Genomic DNA, 15,325 nt, shown 5'->3' with positions numbered 1-15,325 from the left:
AGTGAAACTCCATCTCAAAACAAAAAAAAAAAAAAAGAAAGAAATGCCAGTCCTGAGTTTAACAGCTTCCTTCCAGGTTAAATGGACTGCTCTTATCTGCCATCATAGGTGAAGATCTTGCTACTGTTTTTAAGCACTTCTTGAACTGAATATTTATAGTGGTAGTTTGCTACTGGGAGAAATCCTACCCATTGCCAAAAGTTCTCATTAGAAATTTAGTGCTAAAAGCTGTCACAGATTACAGCAAGCTCAGCAGTATATTGACAAATAATGCTTGATAGACCACAAAGTGGAAAGATGTATCACAAAGGGCCACAGATCTTTTGTTAGAGTAGGGTATCACTGTCATCTCAGGCTTCAGATCACATCAACAGAGTGGAAGATGTGCCCAACCCATGAGTTTTGTGACATGAGCTTGCCAACCCTAGCCTCCTCAGTGGTTCCATCAACACTGAGCAACTTGGCATGACTGGAGTAGATCACTAATAACAAACTTCCAGAGCTGCATTTTCCAAATGTCCCGATCCCAGGACATTAGTTCTAAAAGTTATTAATATGCATTCTTTTTGTTTGTTTGTTTGTTTGAGACAGTCTCGCTCTGTCACCCAGTCTGAAGTGCAGCAGTGCATCTGGGCTCACTACAACCTCTGCCTCCCTGATTCAAGCAGTTCTCCTGCCTCAGCCTCCTGAGTAGCTGGGACTTACAGATGCATGCTAACACGCCTGGCTAATTTTTGTATTTTTAGTGGAGATGGGGTTTCACCATGTTGGCCAGGATAGTCTCAAACTCCTGACCTCAGGTGATCTACCCACCTCAGCCTCCCAAAGTGCTGGGATTACAGGCATGAGCCTGTGTACCTGGCCAATATCCATTCCTTTTTTTTTTTTTAACGATATTATATTCCAAATAAGTTTGTGAAACGTTGCATCAAATGCAGCCCACTAATATACATACTGACTCTCTAAGAAATGGCTATATTAATATATAGTGCTTTTCAAACTATTTAAGAATGTCTTTTCAAAGGAACTGCTATTAACCTCTTGAGGGGTACAATCAAGAGGAGGGCCCTAGAGTTCCATGGGTAAACTAGAATTCCATTGTTGGAGCAATATTGTTCTACCGTCATTGAATTTTACAATTTCAGAAATAGAAGTAATCTTAAAGGTAATCTATCATTTTCAGTTTCCCAAATGTATGCTATTTGGAACCTAAAATCATCGAATTGGTTATATTTGAACAATAAATTGCAGCAGGATATCACATAGCAAGTTAAATGGGTAACCACTGTATTGCTTCATTGTTTTTACATATACCGTTAAAATACCAACTGTTATACTTCTAAGAATGTTTAATTTATTGGTGAGAAATTTTTTCTGTTATACAAAGCCTAGAAAATGCAGTACAATGCTTTACAGTGATTAGTATAAAATAAGCAGGAAGTATATCGAATTCTCTATTCCTTCTTCAAGTACCTGATGAGCACCTTCTGTATGTTCATCAGATATTTGTGATGCATTCACAAGCTGGAGTAAGTTGGGAGTAGGGAGTTAAGTTAAGTGCCTAATAATTCTAGCTATCATTTGACAGTGGAAAACATGCTAGTTATATATATATCTCAAATCCACAGAACACCTCAGGGAAGGAGATGGTATTCTCATGTTATGAGTGAGGAAATTGAGCTTCAGAATATGAAGTGATTTTCCCTAGGTCATGCTTACTAAGTGGTGTTAATTAGAATTTGAATGCAAGTCACCAATTCCAAAGCTATGTTCTTTTTGTTACCTATAGTACAGCTTCTTTTTTGCGACTCAAAATTTCAATTTAAAATTAAACAAAGTATAATCAAAGTATAATAGTAGTTGAACAGTGGGACACATTTCCATTAGGTTAAGATAATAACATTGGTGTTTGTGCTGCCCTTGTTTTTCCTCATTTTTTTCTCTTTCATTATGTCTGTTGTCAGTGTCAGGCGGAAAAATTTGGATTCTGCTTCTCTAGTTCTGACCCCTCTTAAAGCTGCAGTCCCTCATTTCCCCTTGGATGCCTTACTGTCACCTCAAATGTGACATGTTTAAAATTAAACTCATTATTTTCCCCTCCAAATTCTACCTTCTAATTTCATTCTCTTAGTTACTTAGCTTAAAGTCTGGAGCCATCTTTGAATCTTTTGTAAAACTAGTGGTTGGACTCAATGACACATAATATCCCTTCTAACTCCGAAATTCTAATGTTGTTATTCTTGTACCACATACTCAGGCAAAATGAATTTCTTTCTCTGCTTTGAGCCCGCTAAAACTATTTTCCAAGAGTTTTTCCATATCTATTGGCATATATCCTACTCATCCATCCTTATGTGTCCTTCAAAGCCCACTTTAAATGTCATCTCTTTCTTTAAACTCTTCATGAGCCTCCCAACTGTACTTCACAGTAATTGTTCTCTCTTTCAGAATCTTGTAATAGCTTTTTTCCTTTTTTAGGGTACTTTACAATACCCTATATACATGCATACAATATATATCTTGCATACTATTCTTTACCTATACATACACATACTGTATATATACATACTATATATATACATATATAAGATACACACATACTATATATATATGTGATATACACACACTATATATATATATGATACATGTTTTGGGTACTATAAATAATATATATATAACAAATATATATGATATATAACATATAGTGTGTGTATATATAAGATTTTATAAAAATTAATATATAATAAATATAATATAGAACTAAGCTATATATTAGATGTATGTATGTGTATATAGGGTGCTGTAGAAAATATATAATATATAACTAATGTATATAGTGTGTGTGTATCTAATCTATATAAAGTGAGGTAAGGGGGATGCTTGGCATGGGATGATTGGGTCTGAGCAGGATGGGTAGGGTTTATAAGCTAGGCAGGATCACAGGGTGTGGTAGTGATGGCAAGGAAAGAAACATGAGAGTGGGGCTTGAGATGGCTAATTTGGGGCTTTCAGAACCTTAGTGGGGTAAGGGTGGTATCCTCCAAAGGAAGAGAGGGCAGCTATGGGTGATTGCTCACATACAGCAGGGTTATTCAAATAAGTAAATATGTCAAGGATAATGGGAGCCAGGCTTCTCTCTGTAGGAGAAAGTAGTTATAAATGTGGAAGAGCAGAAACTAGAATGAACTGTATAATGCTGGATTGGAGGTTTTACTATGAACACATGATTTTTCAATATATATTGTTAGACAAATATAGCTGTAAATATGTGTGTAGGGATACATATAAAGATGTGCTATGTATGTGTATGAATGTATAAAAATATTCCCCAACTGCATCCCCTGAGACAGCCTTGGCTACGGATACCTTAATAGCAGTGAGCATACCTAGTGCTAAATACCATTTTCCACTATAAGGAATCAGGGCTCCTGCATAAATGGTTACATCTAAGGCTGGAGCAGGATGAGCCTGAAACATCTAATTGTGCTAGTAACTAGGGGAGTGCTGAAAGAATGATGGGGATGTATCAAAAGGGCACAGAATAGTATCCTGTTAATGTTGAATCTGGACAATGTGTATATGGTATTTAAAGCTCTTTTAATTATTCTCTATTTTAAAAATATTTTACAATAAAATGTTTACAGAATTTAAAGCCAGTACAGTGGCTCACACCTGTAATCCCAGCACTTTGGGAGGCCGAGGCAGGTGGATAGCTTGGGCCCAGGAGTTCAAGACCAGCCTGGGGAGCATGGCAAAACCTTGTCTCTACAAAAAAAAGATACAAAAAAAATTAGGCACAGTAGTGCACCAATTGTCCCTGCTACTCAAGAGGCTGAGGTGGGAGAATCACCTGAGCCCAGGAAGTCGAGGCCACAGTGAGCCATGATCAGACCACTACACTCCAGCCTGGGTGACAGAGTGAGATCTTATCTTCATATATATATATATATATATGTATATGTGTTGCCGAAGCAAGCACGAGACTATATATATACACTTAATTGCACTTTAGGTTCTGGGGTACATGGGAAGAACATGCAGGATTGTTGCATAGGTACATACATGGCAGTGTGGTTTGCTGCCTCCATCCCCATCACCTATATCTGGCATTTCTCCCCATGTTATCCCTCCCCAACTCCCTACTCCCTGCTGTCCCTCCCCTAGTCCCCCCTAACAGACCCCAGTGTGAAAAATATGGAACGCTCCACAAATTTGCATGTCATCCTTGCACAGGCGCCATGCTAATCTTTTCTGTATCGTTCCAGTTTTAGTATATGTGCTGCCGAAGCGGGCACAAGACCTTGCCTTCTTGTCTCAAACACACACACACAAAACACAGAAGCTAGAATGAATGCGATACCATGTCTTCTTGTCTCAAAAAAAAAAAAAATTACACACACATCACAGAAGCTAGAATGAATGGGACCCCTACCCACCAAACTTGGGATAATTCAGCATCAAAAATAAATAATGATAGAGACAGAATATTGGCTGGGTGCAGTGGTGTGCATACCTGTAGTCCAAGCTACTTAATTGGGAGGCTGAGGCAGAAGGATTGCATGAGCCCAGAAGGTCAAGGCTGTAGTGTGCACCATGATTGCACCATCAACATGTGAATAGCCACTTAGTCCAGCCTGGGCAACAAAGGAGGCCCTGTATTAAGAAAAACAAAAAAAGAAGAGAAAAGAGAGACAGAAATAGATTATAACTCATTTAACAAAATAGAAACCTGTGGATCCATACTAATATAAATGTTAATTGAAGATTTGATGAGAACCAGATATTTACAAATATCTTGAAAGGAGAGTTTCAGAGTCTCCCTCACAAAATGCTTATTAATTTACAAAGGGGAAAAAGAAGTAATTACACTGGAGAAGCCTAACAGACACTACCTTATTAAACATCGGTAATGAGAGAATTTAAAATTGTGCCACCTGATAGGGTGCAACAAGAAGAAAGCAGCAACATTTCTGGAGTCCTGTCATACCTAGCTGAATGTAATCATGAGTAAATATCAGACAGACCCAAAGTGAAGGCCATTCTACAAAAATAACTGGCCAGGAATCTTTTAAAATGTCAATAATATGAAAGTCAAGGCAAGACTAAGAGTTTACGTTCCAGTTTGAAGAGTGGGAAAGGTATATGGTAAGTAAATACAATGCTTGATTCTGAACAGAATCTTTTACCATAAAGAATATTATTGGGACGATTGGCAAAACGCTGAGTTACATAAATATTTTGATTTTGGTGGTTATAATGTGATTATGTAGAAGGTGCTTAGGGACAATGTGACATGGGGTCAGCAATTTAAATCTCAATTCAGGGAAAAAAAGGTCTATTATACTTGCAACCTTTTTGTAAGCTGGAGATTGATTCAAAATAAAACATGAAAAATGACATTCAAGACGCCGAGTGTAGTGGGAAAACGCACATGACCCGAGCTAAGAAGCTGTTAGTCTCAGTTCTGCCACTGACTTAGTATGTGACCTTGAGCAAGTCACTTTACCTCAGTCCTCAGAGTCAAGGCTCTCTAGGGTCCCTTCCACGTCTAACACTACACCATCTACACCCACAGCACTGGCCCCGCCTGAATTTCTCCAGGCCCTTTAGATGTCCCGGAGCTGCACCCAAGGACTCTGGCTTGCGATAAAAACAGACAAAAATAGACCAGAATCGCCGGACTGAAAAACCTAATCCTAATCCTAACTTGGGCCGCTGTCTCCATCGTTCTTTCGATGGTGAAGCAGTTACGCCTGCCAGAGTGGGCGCTCGATGGTTCGGCGGCCAGCTGGCGGGGCCTTGGACCAGCGGCGTGGCGCAGGGCGTGCTCCCAATCGCTAGCTCCCGCCGAGCTAGCTGCTGCGAGCTTTCCGGCCACGCCCCGCGCGCGCCCCTCCCACCTCAATGCCTCGCTGTGGCCGCCGCGGGCAAATGCAGACTCTGCTGGGGTTAGCAGAGCAGCTGGTAAAGTGGCGGAACCCTGACAGGCGCTGAGCTGAGGAGTACCCCTCCCTCCACCAAAGGCAGGCAGTCGGGTCTCCGCGGAGCGGGGGGCAGCTCCGGGCGCGAGGGGGCGGTATCCGGACTGCCTGTTGGCTGGGAGGAAGGACGCACCGGGGCCAGCAATGTGAGTTGAGCGCTCCAGGATCCCGAGGGTGGTCGCGGCAGCGATGTAATCTCGAAAGAAGCCGGTGGGGGAACTGGTCGAGCGGCTAGGTGTCCTGGCCCCAAGGGCCGGAGCCCGCCGAGGAGGGGCTGACTGGGGCGCGGGGTTAGCCGATGGGCAGTGCGGTCCGTCCTTCTTCCTCCTGGGCTCCGGGAGAGTCTGGCTTCACCTGAGCACAACAAGTAGGCATGGACTCCAGCCAGCGGGAGCCGGGGACGCCCGGCGTGTGTGGAAGGTCAAGAGGTCGGAGCCCGCCTAGCCCGCGCGCCGCTCCCGGGACCCGCCCTGCGGCGTCCGCTGCGCCGCCAGTAGTCAGCGAGGAACGGGGCCCCGGCCTGGCCTTTGGGCGAGCTTCCTCTGAGGCCCATTTGTTTTCTGCGGGAACCCTCAAGGAGTTCCCTCTCCAAGAAGGGAGCAGTGGAGTATTTGCCTTCTAAGTGGAGAACTATTTTAGTTCTCGCCAGGAAAGAAAGCTTTTGCTGGGATAGCATTTGCTTAGCGTGGGGCAACATTTTCTTTCAACCTACTCTCGGCCAATACGGCGTTATTTCAAGTGATTATAAAGTCTTTAAAAACTTTATGAAGTGTTTTATAGCGCTTTGTTTATCACAGTAGTGGATATTTGCGGCAAGTTAGGATAGTTTTCTTGACTGTCAAGTCAGATAATAGTAAAATAGCTTGAACCCCTATGTTAAAGGTCATAATTATCCATTGTTTTTATGCGCATTCATTTACTGAATACGTATTCAGCACCTTTTTTGTGCTAGACACCCTTAAGGAATTTACAGCCTGAAAGAGGTGTTAAAAGTTTAAGGAGAAATAAAGGGGCCCACATGTACAGTTAAAAACTTCCAGCGAAAATACTCAGTGAAATTACTTAAATTGTAGGGAAAACAGAAGTGTAGTCAAGCATTAGGTGGATGGGATGAGGAGAATTTTGTTTCATTTTCCAAACATTTTAGAAAGTATGTCTTTGAGAACGGGATTTTAGATAAAAGCATGGACTCGGAGATTTGTGTTACATTTTAATACCATTGACTTTTTTTTCCACTTAACTGGTAAACAGGCAGAATTTATAATATAAGAATAGTGACAGTTGGAGAATACTGGAGTATGAATTTGTTATGCCTTGGAATGCAGTTGTTTTACCTATATAAACTATAGAATAGGAAAAGACCCCTGAAAGTCAGGAAACATGAATTCCTGCTTAAGTTCCCTCCACTATTTATGGAGGTTAGATTAGGTCACTTTTTCTCTTTCTTTTTTTGTTTTTTAATCGTTGTATCTGGCGTTAGTCACAGAAAATACATGACTCCAAGGTACCTTTTTAATTCTTAAATTATTAATTACAATTAACTACATTAAACTAATGAATATATTCTCTACAGAAAAAATTACTTTTTTTTACTTGTTTGTAACTAATGCACTTAACCTTTCTTCCTGCTTTATTTCAAAAAAGTTGAGGCAGTTTAGAATAATCTTTCTTAACTATGAGTAACATAAGGGTTAAATTCTGGATTTTTTTAAATTCTAAAATTATTTTATTCTAAATCCTGGTTAGGCAGTTTAACGACATCTGTATTTTTTTTTTAAGAAAGCTGTATTCAGTCTTATATGGTTCATTATCTCATAGTGTAATTGAAGAGTTTGAGCAATCCTTTAATGAGACCACAGTCCTTATATAAATAATACTTCTGTTTTTTTCAGGAGACATTGAGAAACTGTTATTAAATCTCATTTGAGAAATCAATTAACTGGGGCCAAAAACATTAGTAAAGACTTGCCTGTGTCACTTAATTAAATCCCTTGTCTAGTTTTAGTGTTAAATTTTTGAATTAGAATAGTGCTTAGCAATCTACAGCCTATGTGTCAAATTTACACTGGTGGCGGCTTCATAAAAGTTTTATTGAACACAGCAATGCTCCTTCATTTATGGCTGTTCAGGTATTGTGTTTGAGTTGTTGTGATAGAGGCTTCCAAAGCCTGAAGTATTTGTTTTCTGGTCCTTTATAGAAGAAAATTAGTGGACCCCTGAACTAGAACTCTAAATGCTTAAACACTAAATCTTTTGTAGGAGGAAATAGATTAAATTCAGTTTTAATTCTTTTATTTTTATTTTTTTTTTTAGACAGAGTCTCGCTCTGCCACCCAGGCTATAGTGCAGTGGCATGATCTTGGCTTACTTGCAGTCTCCACCTCCGGGTTCATGCGATTCTCCTGCCTCAGCCTCCCGAGTAGCTGGGAATACAGGCACACGCCATCACACTCGACTAATTTTTGTATTTTTAGTTAAGACAGAGCTTCACCATGTTGGCCAGGCTGGTCTCAAACTCCTGACCTCAGGTGATCCCCCTGCCCTGGCCTCCAAAAGTCGCCTGGCCTCAGTTTTAATTCCTAATCTTGTTTTCTCATTATAATGTCACGTAATTGTGGGATTCCTAAATGTTTCTAGATCTGCAGTGTGTAATGAGAGAGGAGGGGAATGGTTTTTCTGCTCCCTTACTTAGTATAAAGTTTTGTAATTTCAGCAACTCTAGCCTTTTGTAATCCTGTTACAAAGAGGAAGAGTTTTTATATGTTTCTCTAGCAACTCTCTAATTTTCAGTTTTCATTTAGATCTGGTATGGGAAATTTTTTTCGTTTAGTAAACCTCTCTCTTTTTACTATGTCATTCATGGGCTTTATCATAACCAGCAGTGAGGTACCTTTACTCAAAACAGGTTTTTTTTTTTTTTTTTTTGGAGACAGGGTCACTGGTGTGGAGCCAAACAGTCCTTCCACCTCAGCCTCTGAGTAGCTGGGACCACAGGCACATGCCACCATTCCCAGTTTTTTTGTATTTTTTGTAGAGATGCGGTTTTGCTGTGTTGCCCAGGCTGGTCTTGAACTCGTGGGCTCAGGGAATCTCCTCACCTCAGTCTCCCAAAGTGCTGGGATTACAGGTGTGATCCCATCTGGCCTCAAAACCATTTTTTAAACCGGAATCTAGTGATAAATCTAGTGGTTCCTAGTTGGTCATAAGCTCAGACAGAATATTATTGGAAGTGTAACTGAACAAGAAATCAAACATGTTTACATTGAGAACCAAATGGAAAGTTAGAACTTTTTAAACAGATACCTAACAGATTGAAATTGGAGTATATATCCTGACTCATGCTTGGGCTTTTTAAAATTTTTTTATTTTTTAAATAGTAGCAACACTGGCTCGGTGCAGTGCCTCAGGCCTATAATCCCGGCACTTTGGAAGGCCAAGGCAGATGCATCACAAGGTCAAGAGATTGAGACCATCCTGGCCAACATGGTGAAACCCTGTCTCTACTAAATATACAAAAATTAGCCGGGTGTGGTGGTGCACACCTGTAATCCCAGCTACTCAGGACGATGAGACAGGAGGATCGCTTGAACCCAGGAGGCGGAAGGTGCAGTGAGCTTAGATTGTACCGCTACACTCCAGCCTGGGCGACAGAGCGAGAATCTGTCTCAAAAAAAAAAAAAATTAGCTGGGCTGGGCACACACCTGTGTTCCAAGATACTCTGGAGGCTGAGACAGGAGAGTTGCTTGAACTGGGAGGCAGAGTTTGCAGTGAGCCAAGATCGGGCCACTGCACTCCTACCTGGCGATGGAGGAGACTCTGTCTCAAAAGAAAAAAAAATAGTAACAACAGAAAGATACTTATTTCTAGAAAAGAAGCATAATATAACCATATTAAAGCACTATATTAGTTATCTGCCTAAGAAATTGGAGCTGGTTGTGTGACAAAAATGAAGGAAAACTTGGAGAAGGTGATAATTTTAAATATTTAAAGCTGTACATATACTTTTGCTAATCTTAAAACCATCAGCCAGTTGTGGTGGCTCATGCCTGTAATCTTAGCATTTTGGGAGGGCAAGGCAGCCAGATCACTTAAGGTGTCAGGGGTTCGAGACCAGCCTGGCCAACATGGTGAAACACAGTACCTACTAAAAAATACAAAAATTAGCCAGGTGTGGTGGTGTACACCTGGAGTCCCAGCTTTTTGGGAGACTGATGTCGAAGAATCACTTGAACCCATGAGTTGGAAGTTGCAGTGAGCTGAGATCCTGCCACTGCACTCCAGCCTGGGTGACAGAGTGAGACCCTATCTCAAAAAAAAAAAAAAAAAGATAAAAATAAAATAGTATGGTGCTAATTTTACTAAATTGTTTTATGTATGTATTTTTTTCAGTAACTTAGTTGTCCTTTATTGCCCAAGTAATACTTCTTGGGTAATATGCAATAGCATTTATATACTTTTCTGTTGCATTTGGCGGTTTCTACATGTTGAATATATGCATATTTGTATGCGTGTAAACAAAATAATACCTTACTCAAAAGAAATATTAATATCTTTTTTATGTAAATAAAATTTCCAGAAAACTGAAGTTACCCATTGAATCACCAACACTCTTAAAAAAATATTTTGGAGCCGTGCGCGGTGGCTCAAGCCTGTAATCCCAGCACTTTGGGAGGCCGAGGCGGGTGGATCACGAGGTCAAGAGATCGAGACCATCCTGGTCAACATGGTGAAACCCCGTCTCTACTAAAACTACAAAAAATTAGCTGGGCATGGTGGCACGTGCCTGTAATCCCAGCTACTCAGGAGGCTGAGGCAGGAGAATTGCCTGAACCCAGGAGGCGGAGGTTGCGGTGAGCCGAGATCGCGCCATTGCACTCCAGCCTGGGTAACAAGAGTGAAACTCCGTCTCAAAAAAAAAAAAATATATATATATATATATTATACATATATAATATATATTATATATATTATATATATTATATATATAATATATATTATATATATATATTATATATTATATATATTATATAATATATAATATATATTATATAATATATATATATATTATATATTATATAATATATATATATATTATATATATATTTTGGGAGGAAATCAGAAAAAGCAAAGCAGATATACATGTACCAGATCCCTTAGTCCTAATTCTAGAGACTAAAAGGCTCTGAAAAGTTTTTTCTTAACTCATTTGGTACCAAAACATGGCCTGAACTGATGCAAAGGTATTTACAGTTATTGTTTATCCCATCTTATGTGAATACGAATCTTCCTATCTTTTGCTGCAGAAATATCAGTTAGTTTGATTTACAGAGTGCTGTCCCAGATACATGTGGGGATTTGATGTAATAGATGATATGTCTACCTTATTCCATGAGTAGGACATGAAAGTGGCAGTCAGAAGGCAGAATAATATTGAGTTATTCCAGGGATCTGTACTTGCAAAGTTAAGAGCCTAGCTGGACATCTGGCAGGGAGTACGAAGCAGTACCTGCCAAGGAAAGCCCTCAGGTAAGGTTCCAAGAGCTTAGAAATTTAGCTAAATTTTAGGTTAGGTAGCTAAATTTTAAGAGGTAGGTTGTGAATTAAAAGTAGGAACCATGAGGAAGAGCCAGTATGTTAGACCGTAGTGTGGATTAAGGGTGAGTCTGTGAATTCTAACTGGGATGTAAGCGACATGAACAATTAGAGGAGAGGGAAAAGGAGGATTCTGAAGCAGGTAGTCTAATGGCTAAACTTGGGAATCCTAGGTAGCAGATTGCACATGCAGCAAATCTAAGGATTGACTTATTTTGAAAATGGAGCAAGAATTTCTGGCCTCTCCTATAAATCATGATGTGCCGAAGGAATAATGGCATCTTACACACTTTGCTTCTGTATTAAGTAGCCCAATATTGCTCTGCTTTTAAAAATATCTATATTAAATATTTGTCTCTTCCATCTGTTAGCTTCCTGCTCTCAGTGGGTTTGCTCTTTTAATGTGTTTCTCTATTCTACTCTGTCTAGAATCCAGATAACTGGATTCTTAGTCATGTCTAAGAACTAAGAATGAATAGGCTTTGATGGATTTATGTCAGTAAAATCCGTGAGTTCTGAAACTTGCTCTGTAGACTGTTTTTTTACTTCCTGTTACTGGAATTGCAGTTAGAGACCAAGTAGTGCAATTGCTAGCTAGTGACTTTCAGAAGGGTGTGGTGGGAGATAGAATAAAAGTGAAACTTCTTAACTTAAAATCTGCCTCTGGCATTTCTAAAGGTCCAGAATGAAATCTCCCTTCCATGTAGAGATTGGAGGGTTGGCGTGTGGAATGAAACATAATAAAAATAGTCAAGAGAAGCCAAAGTGTAAACTAATACTTTTAGTACTTATTTATTTACTGTCTAGATGGAAAGGGCTCTCTGAAAGCTTATGTCTCTGGAAGACATAACACTGATGAAAATCCTCAAATTACTGGAGACATAAAAGTGAAGTGATGAGAAAGAACAATAAAGTTAGAAGGATTGAATGTTTCAACGACTATGGCAATAGCTGTGTTAGTAAGTAATACCAGTGATAACTGTAGAGACTGTATGAAGTAGTTGAAGGAACGTGGACATTAGACAGACATGGACATTACTGTCTTCTTCCACTTAAATAGCATTTCAGCCTAGGACAAATTTCTTAGCTCATTATATGTAAAATGAGAATAATAACATCTTAAGTTTCAGTATTATGAGGATTAAATGAGATAGCGAATTAAAAGGTTTTAGTAAGTAGATCTTCCAGAAATACTCATTTTTCTATTACTGACGTATTAAAGTTGGTTCCTACTCCTCAGTCTTATCCCCCTTTACTCCCCAGAACACTTCCTTTTACATTTCAAGGGTGTTCTGTTTCGTAATCTGGAAGGAGAATTGCTAGAAGTAGTTATAGTCCAGTTGGGGCTCCCACTGGTAGTCTCAACATCCTGGAATCCAGCTTCTGCCATTCTTCTCATCCCTCACAATAACGTGCAGTATTTTGGAAAAACAAAAAGAAGGCAGAGTAAATTCAGCCCCCTCCACCTATAACCCTTTTTCACCCCAACTTATAAATTTCTTGTCCTGGTGTTAAATTCTTTGTCTTGGTAACTCCTGTTTTTTTTCCTGTTCCACACTGACTTCTGTATCCTAATAGGATGTTCTCCCCATCGGATCTTAGAGGGGTGTGTATTTGCTGTTCATATTGCCTCGTATTATGCAGTGGTAAGAGGCAGCATTCTTCCTGTTCCTACCAAGTTTGCAGACAATATTCTTGGCATCTTGGTACACTGAATGTATTTTCATTATATATTAAAATTAGGTATTAGTGCTGTGCCTGGGGCGTGTCGTCGTAAGTTAGGTTTTATGGTATGAGTTAGAAAACATGTATTTATTTGACTGTGGGAATTCATCTTTGGAATTTCAGAAATCAAAATTTAAAATATATAGTGTAACAAGTGATTTTTAGTTTGTAAACAATGTGTATGTGAGAGTTACTTAACAGTATAGAATAACACAAATTTTTAAGTGAATTGATAAATCCTAATTATACAAAGTTAAAACTTTGTATATTTGTCTCACTGTCACCAGGCCGGAGTGCACTGGTGCCATCTCGGCTCACTGCAGCCTCTACCTCCCGGGTTCAAGCGATTCCTCTGCCTCAGCCTCCCGAGTAGCTGGGACTATAGGCACATGCCACCACGCTCAGCTAATTTTTTTGTATTTTAGTAGAGACAAGGTTTCACCATGTTAGCCAGGATGGTCTTGGTCTCTTGACCTCTTGATCCGCCTGCCTCAGCCTTCCAAAGTGCTGGGATTATAGGAGTGTGAGCCAACACACCCGGTCATCTTCTCTCTTCTCTTTCCCCTCTCCTCTCCTCCCCTCCCCACTTTCTTTTGTTTTGAGATGGAGTTTCACTCTTGTTGCCTAGGCTGGAGTGCAATGGCGTGATCTCCGCTTACCACGACCTCTGTCTCTGAGGTTCAAGTGATTCTCCTGCCTCAGCCTCCCAAGTAGCTGGGATTACAGGCATGCGCCACCACACCCAGCTGTTGTGTATTTTTAGTAGAGACTGGGTTTCTCCATGTTGGTCAGGCTGGCCTCAAACTCCCAACCTCGGGTGATTCACCCACCTCAGCCTTCCAAAGTTCTGGGATTACAGGTGTGAGCCACCTCGCCCAGCATCGTCTTCTTTCTTTATTTACATCTTTATGAGAAAATTCTGTTTATATAGCTAATTTGCTCCAAAATATTAATCAGAAATGGCCTCTTTTAAGTAGAAATATGACATTGATAGTTATTGATAGTAGAAGTATGACATTATATATCCTTCTATTAATAATAAACATTTCAGGCCAGGCACAGTGGCTTATGCCTGTAATCCCAGCACTTTGGGAGGCCAAGGCGGGTGGATCACTTCGAGACCAGCCTGGCCATCATGGTGAAACCCCATCTGTACTAAAAATACAAAAATTAGCCAGGCGTGGTAGCACACACATGTAATCCCAGTTACTTGGGAGGCTGAGGCACGAGAATAGCTTGAACCTGGGAGGCAGAGCTTGCAGTGAGCTGAGATCATACCACTGCGCTTCAGCATGGACAACAGAACGAGACTGTCTTTAAAAAAAAAAAAAAAAGAAAGAAATAAAAATCATTTTATCGTATGAACGAAAAAGAAATTTTTAAATTTTTTGACCTATCCTAGTCTTTAATGATTAGTATTTCAAAGATTGTGCTCTATAGTACACCAATTCTATGAGATTTTTGGCTGGGATAAAAAGAAAAAGGTAGGGAGCAGGGGAGAGGCCTATAATTAAAAATGTTTAGAAACATCAAATGCTTTGTCTGCACATCCTCTTGGCAGTACGTAGTGCACATTACCATGTTACATGTATGGAGAAACCGGTGAAGAAAACTGATAATGTGGCATTTCCCAAGACTGTTTGAAGTTGGATTTCCCCCTCTTCCCACAGAATACATGTTGTCATTCTTTGGCAGTATTCCACAAAGTACTCTTGGTAAACACTGCTTTAACTAAAGGTTTCTCTTAACATGTAAAACTTCTGCACTCGTAGTTTTCTTTACTTTTTTCCCCCCATTAAGCATTTTGCACTCCTATGCATTTGTAGTTTTCATGACAGGCTAGTATTCTTTTGAATATGTCAAACTTTAACCGTTTCTCTAGTGTTGGGCTTGTAAATTCTTTCGAATTTTCACTGGAATTACAGTGCTGTAATTCGTACTTTTATACTTACATTTTCCTTTCTCTTTTTTTTTTTTTTTTTTTTTTTTTTGAGAGCAAGTCTCACTCTGTCTCCCAGGCTGTGGT

General features: G+C 39.8%; 1 protein-coding gene, 1 long non-coding RNA gene and 1 other non-coding gene across 3 annotated transcripts in view; 1 reads left to right on the top strand and 2 right to left on the bottom strand.

Moving 5' to 3' along the window:
- LOC119472554 overlaps positions 1–8,363 on the bottom strand; it is a 26,529-nt gene extending 18,166 nt beyond the window's left edge. Inside the window, exons 1-2 of the long non-coding RNA XR_005201700.1 lie at positions 6,115–8,363; positions 4,514–4,653 (exon numbers count right to left, since the gene is read on the bottom strand). This is a non-coding gene — a long non-coding RNA (uncharacterized LOC119472554). The remainder of the gene's footprint in view (positions 1–4,513; positions 4,654–6,114) is intronic.
- LOC119472559 lies at positions 4,189–4,295 on the bottom strand. The gene has a single exon (XR_005201705.1). It is a non-coding gene; the product is annotated as a U6 spliceosomal RNA (small nuclear RNA).
- The window catches only part of HEATR5A (HEAT repeat containing 5A), a 131,744-nt gene continuing 122,391 nt past the window's right edge, over positions 5,973–15,325 (top strand). Inside the window, exon 1 of the mRNA XM_017537605.2 lies at positions 5,973–6,127. The gene's annotated coding sequence lies outside the window, so the exon portion shown is untranslated. The remainder of the gene's footprint in view (positions 6,128–15,325) is intronic.

The sequence above is a fragment of the Cebus imitator genome, unplaced genomic scaffold (assembly GCF_001604975.1).
Source record: "Cebus imitator isolate Cc_AM_T3 unplaced genomic scaffold, Cebus_imitator-1.0 Scaffold104, whole genome shotgun sequence".
Classification (NCBI taxonomy): domain Eukaryota; kingdom Metazoa; phylum Chordata; class Mammalia; order Primates; family Cebidae; genus Cebus; species Cebus imitator.
Note: the sequence above shows the minus strand (reverse complement) of the source record. Positions and strands in the feature narration are given on the sequence as shown.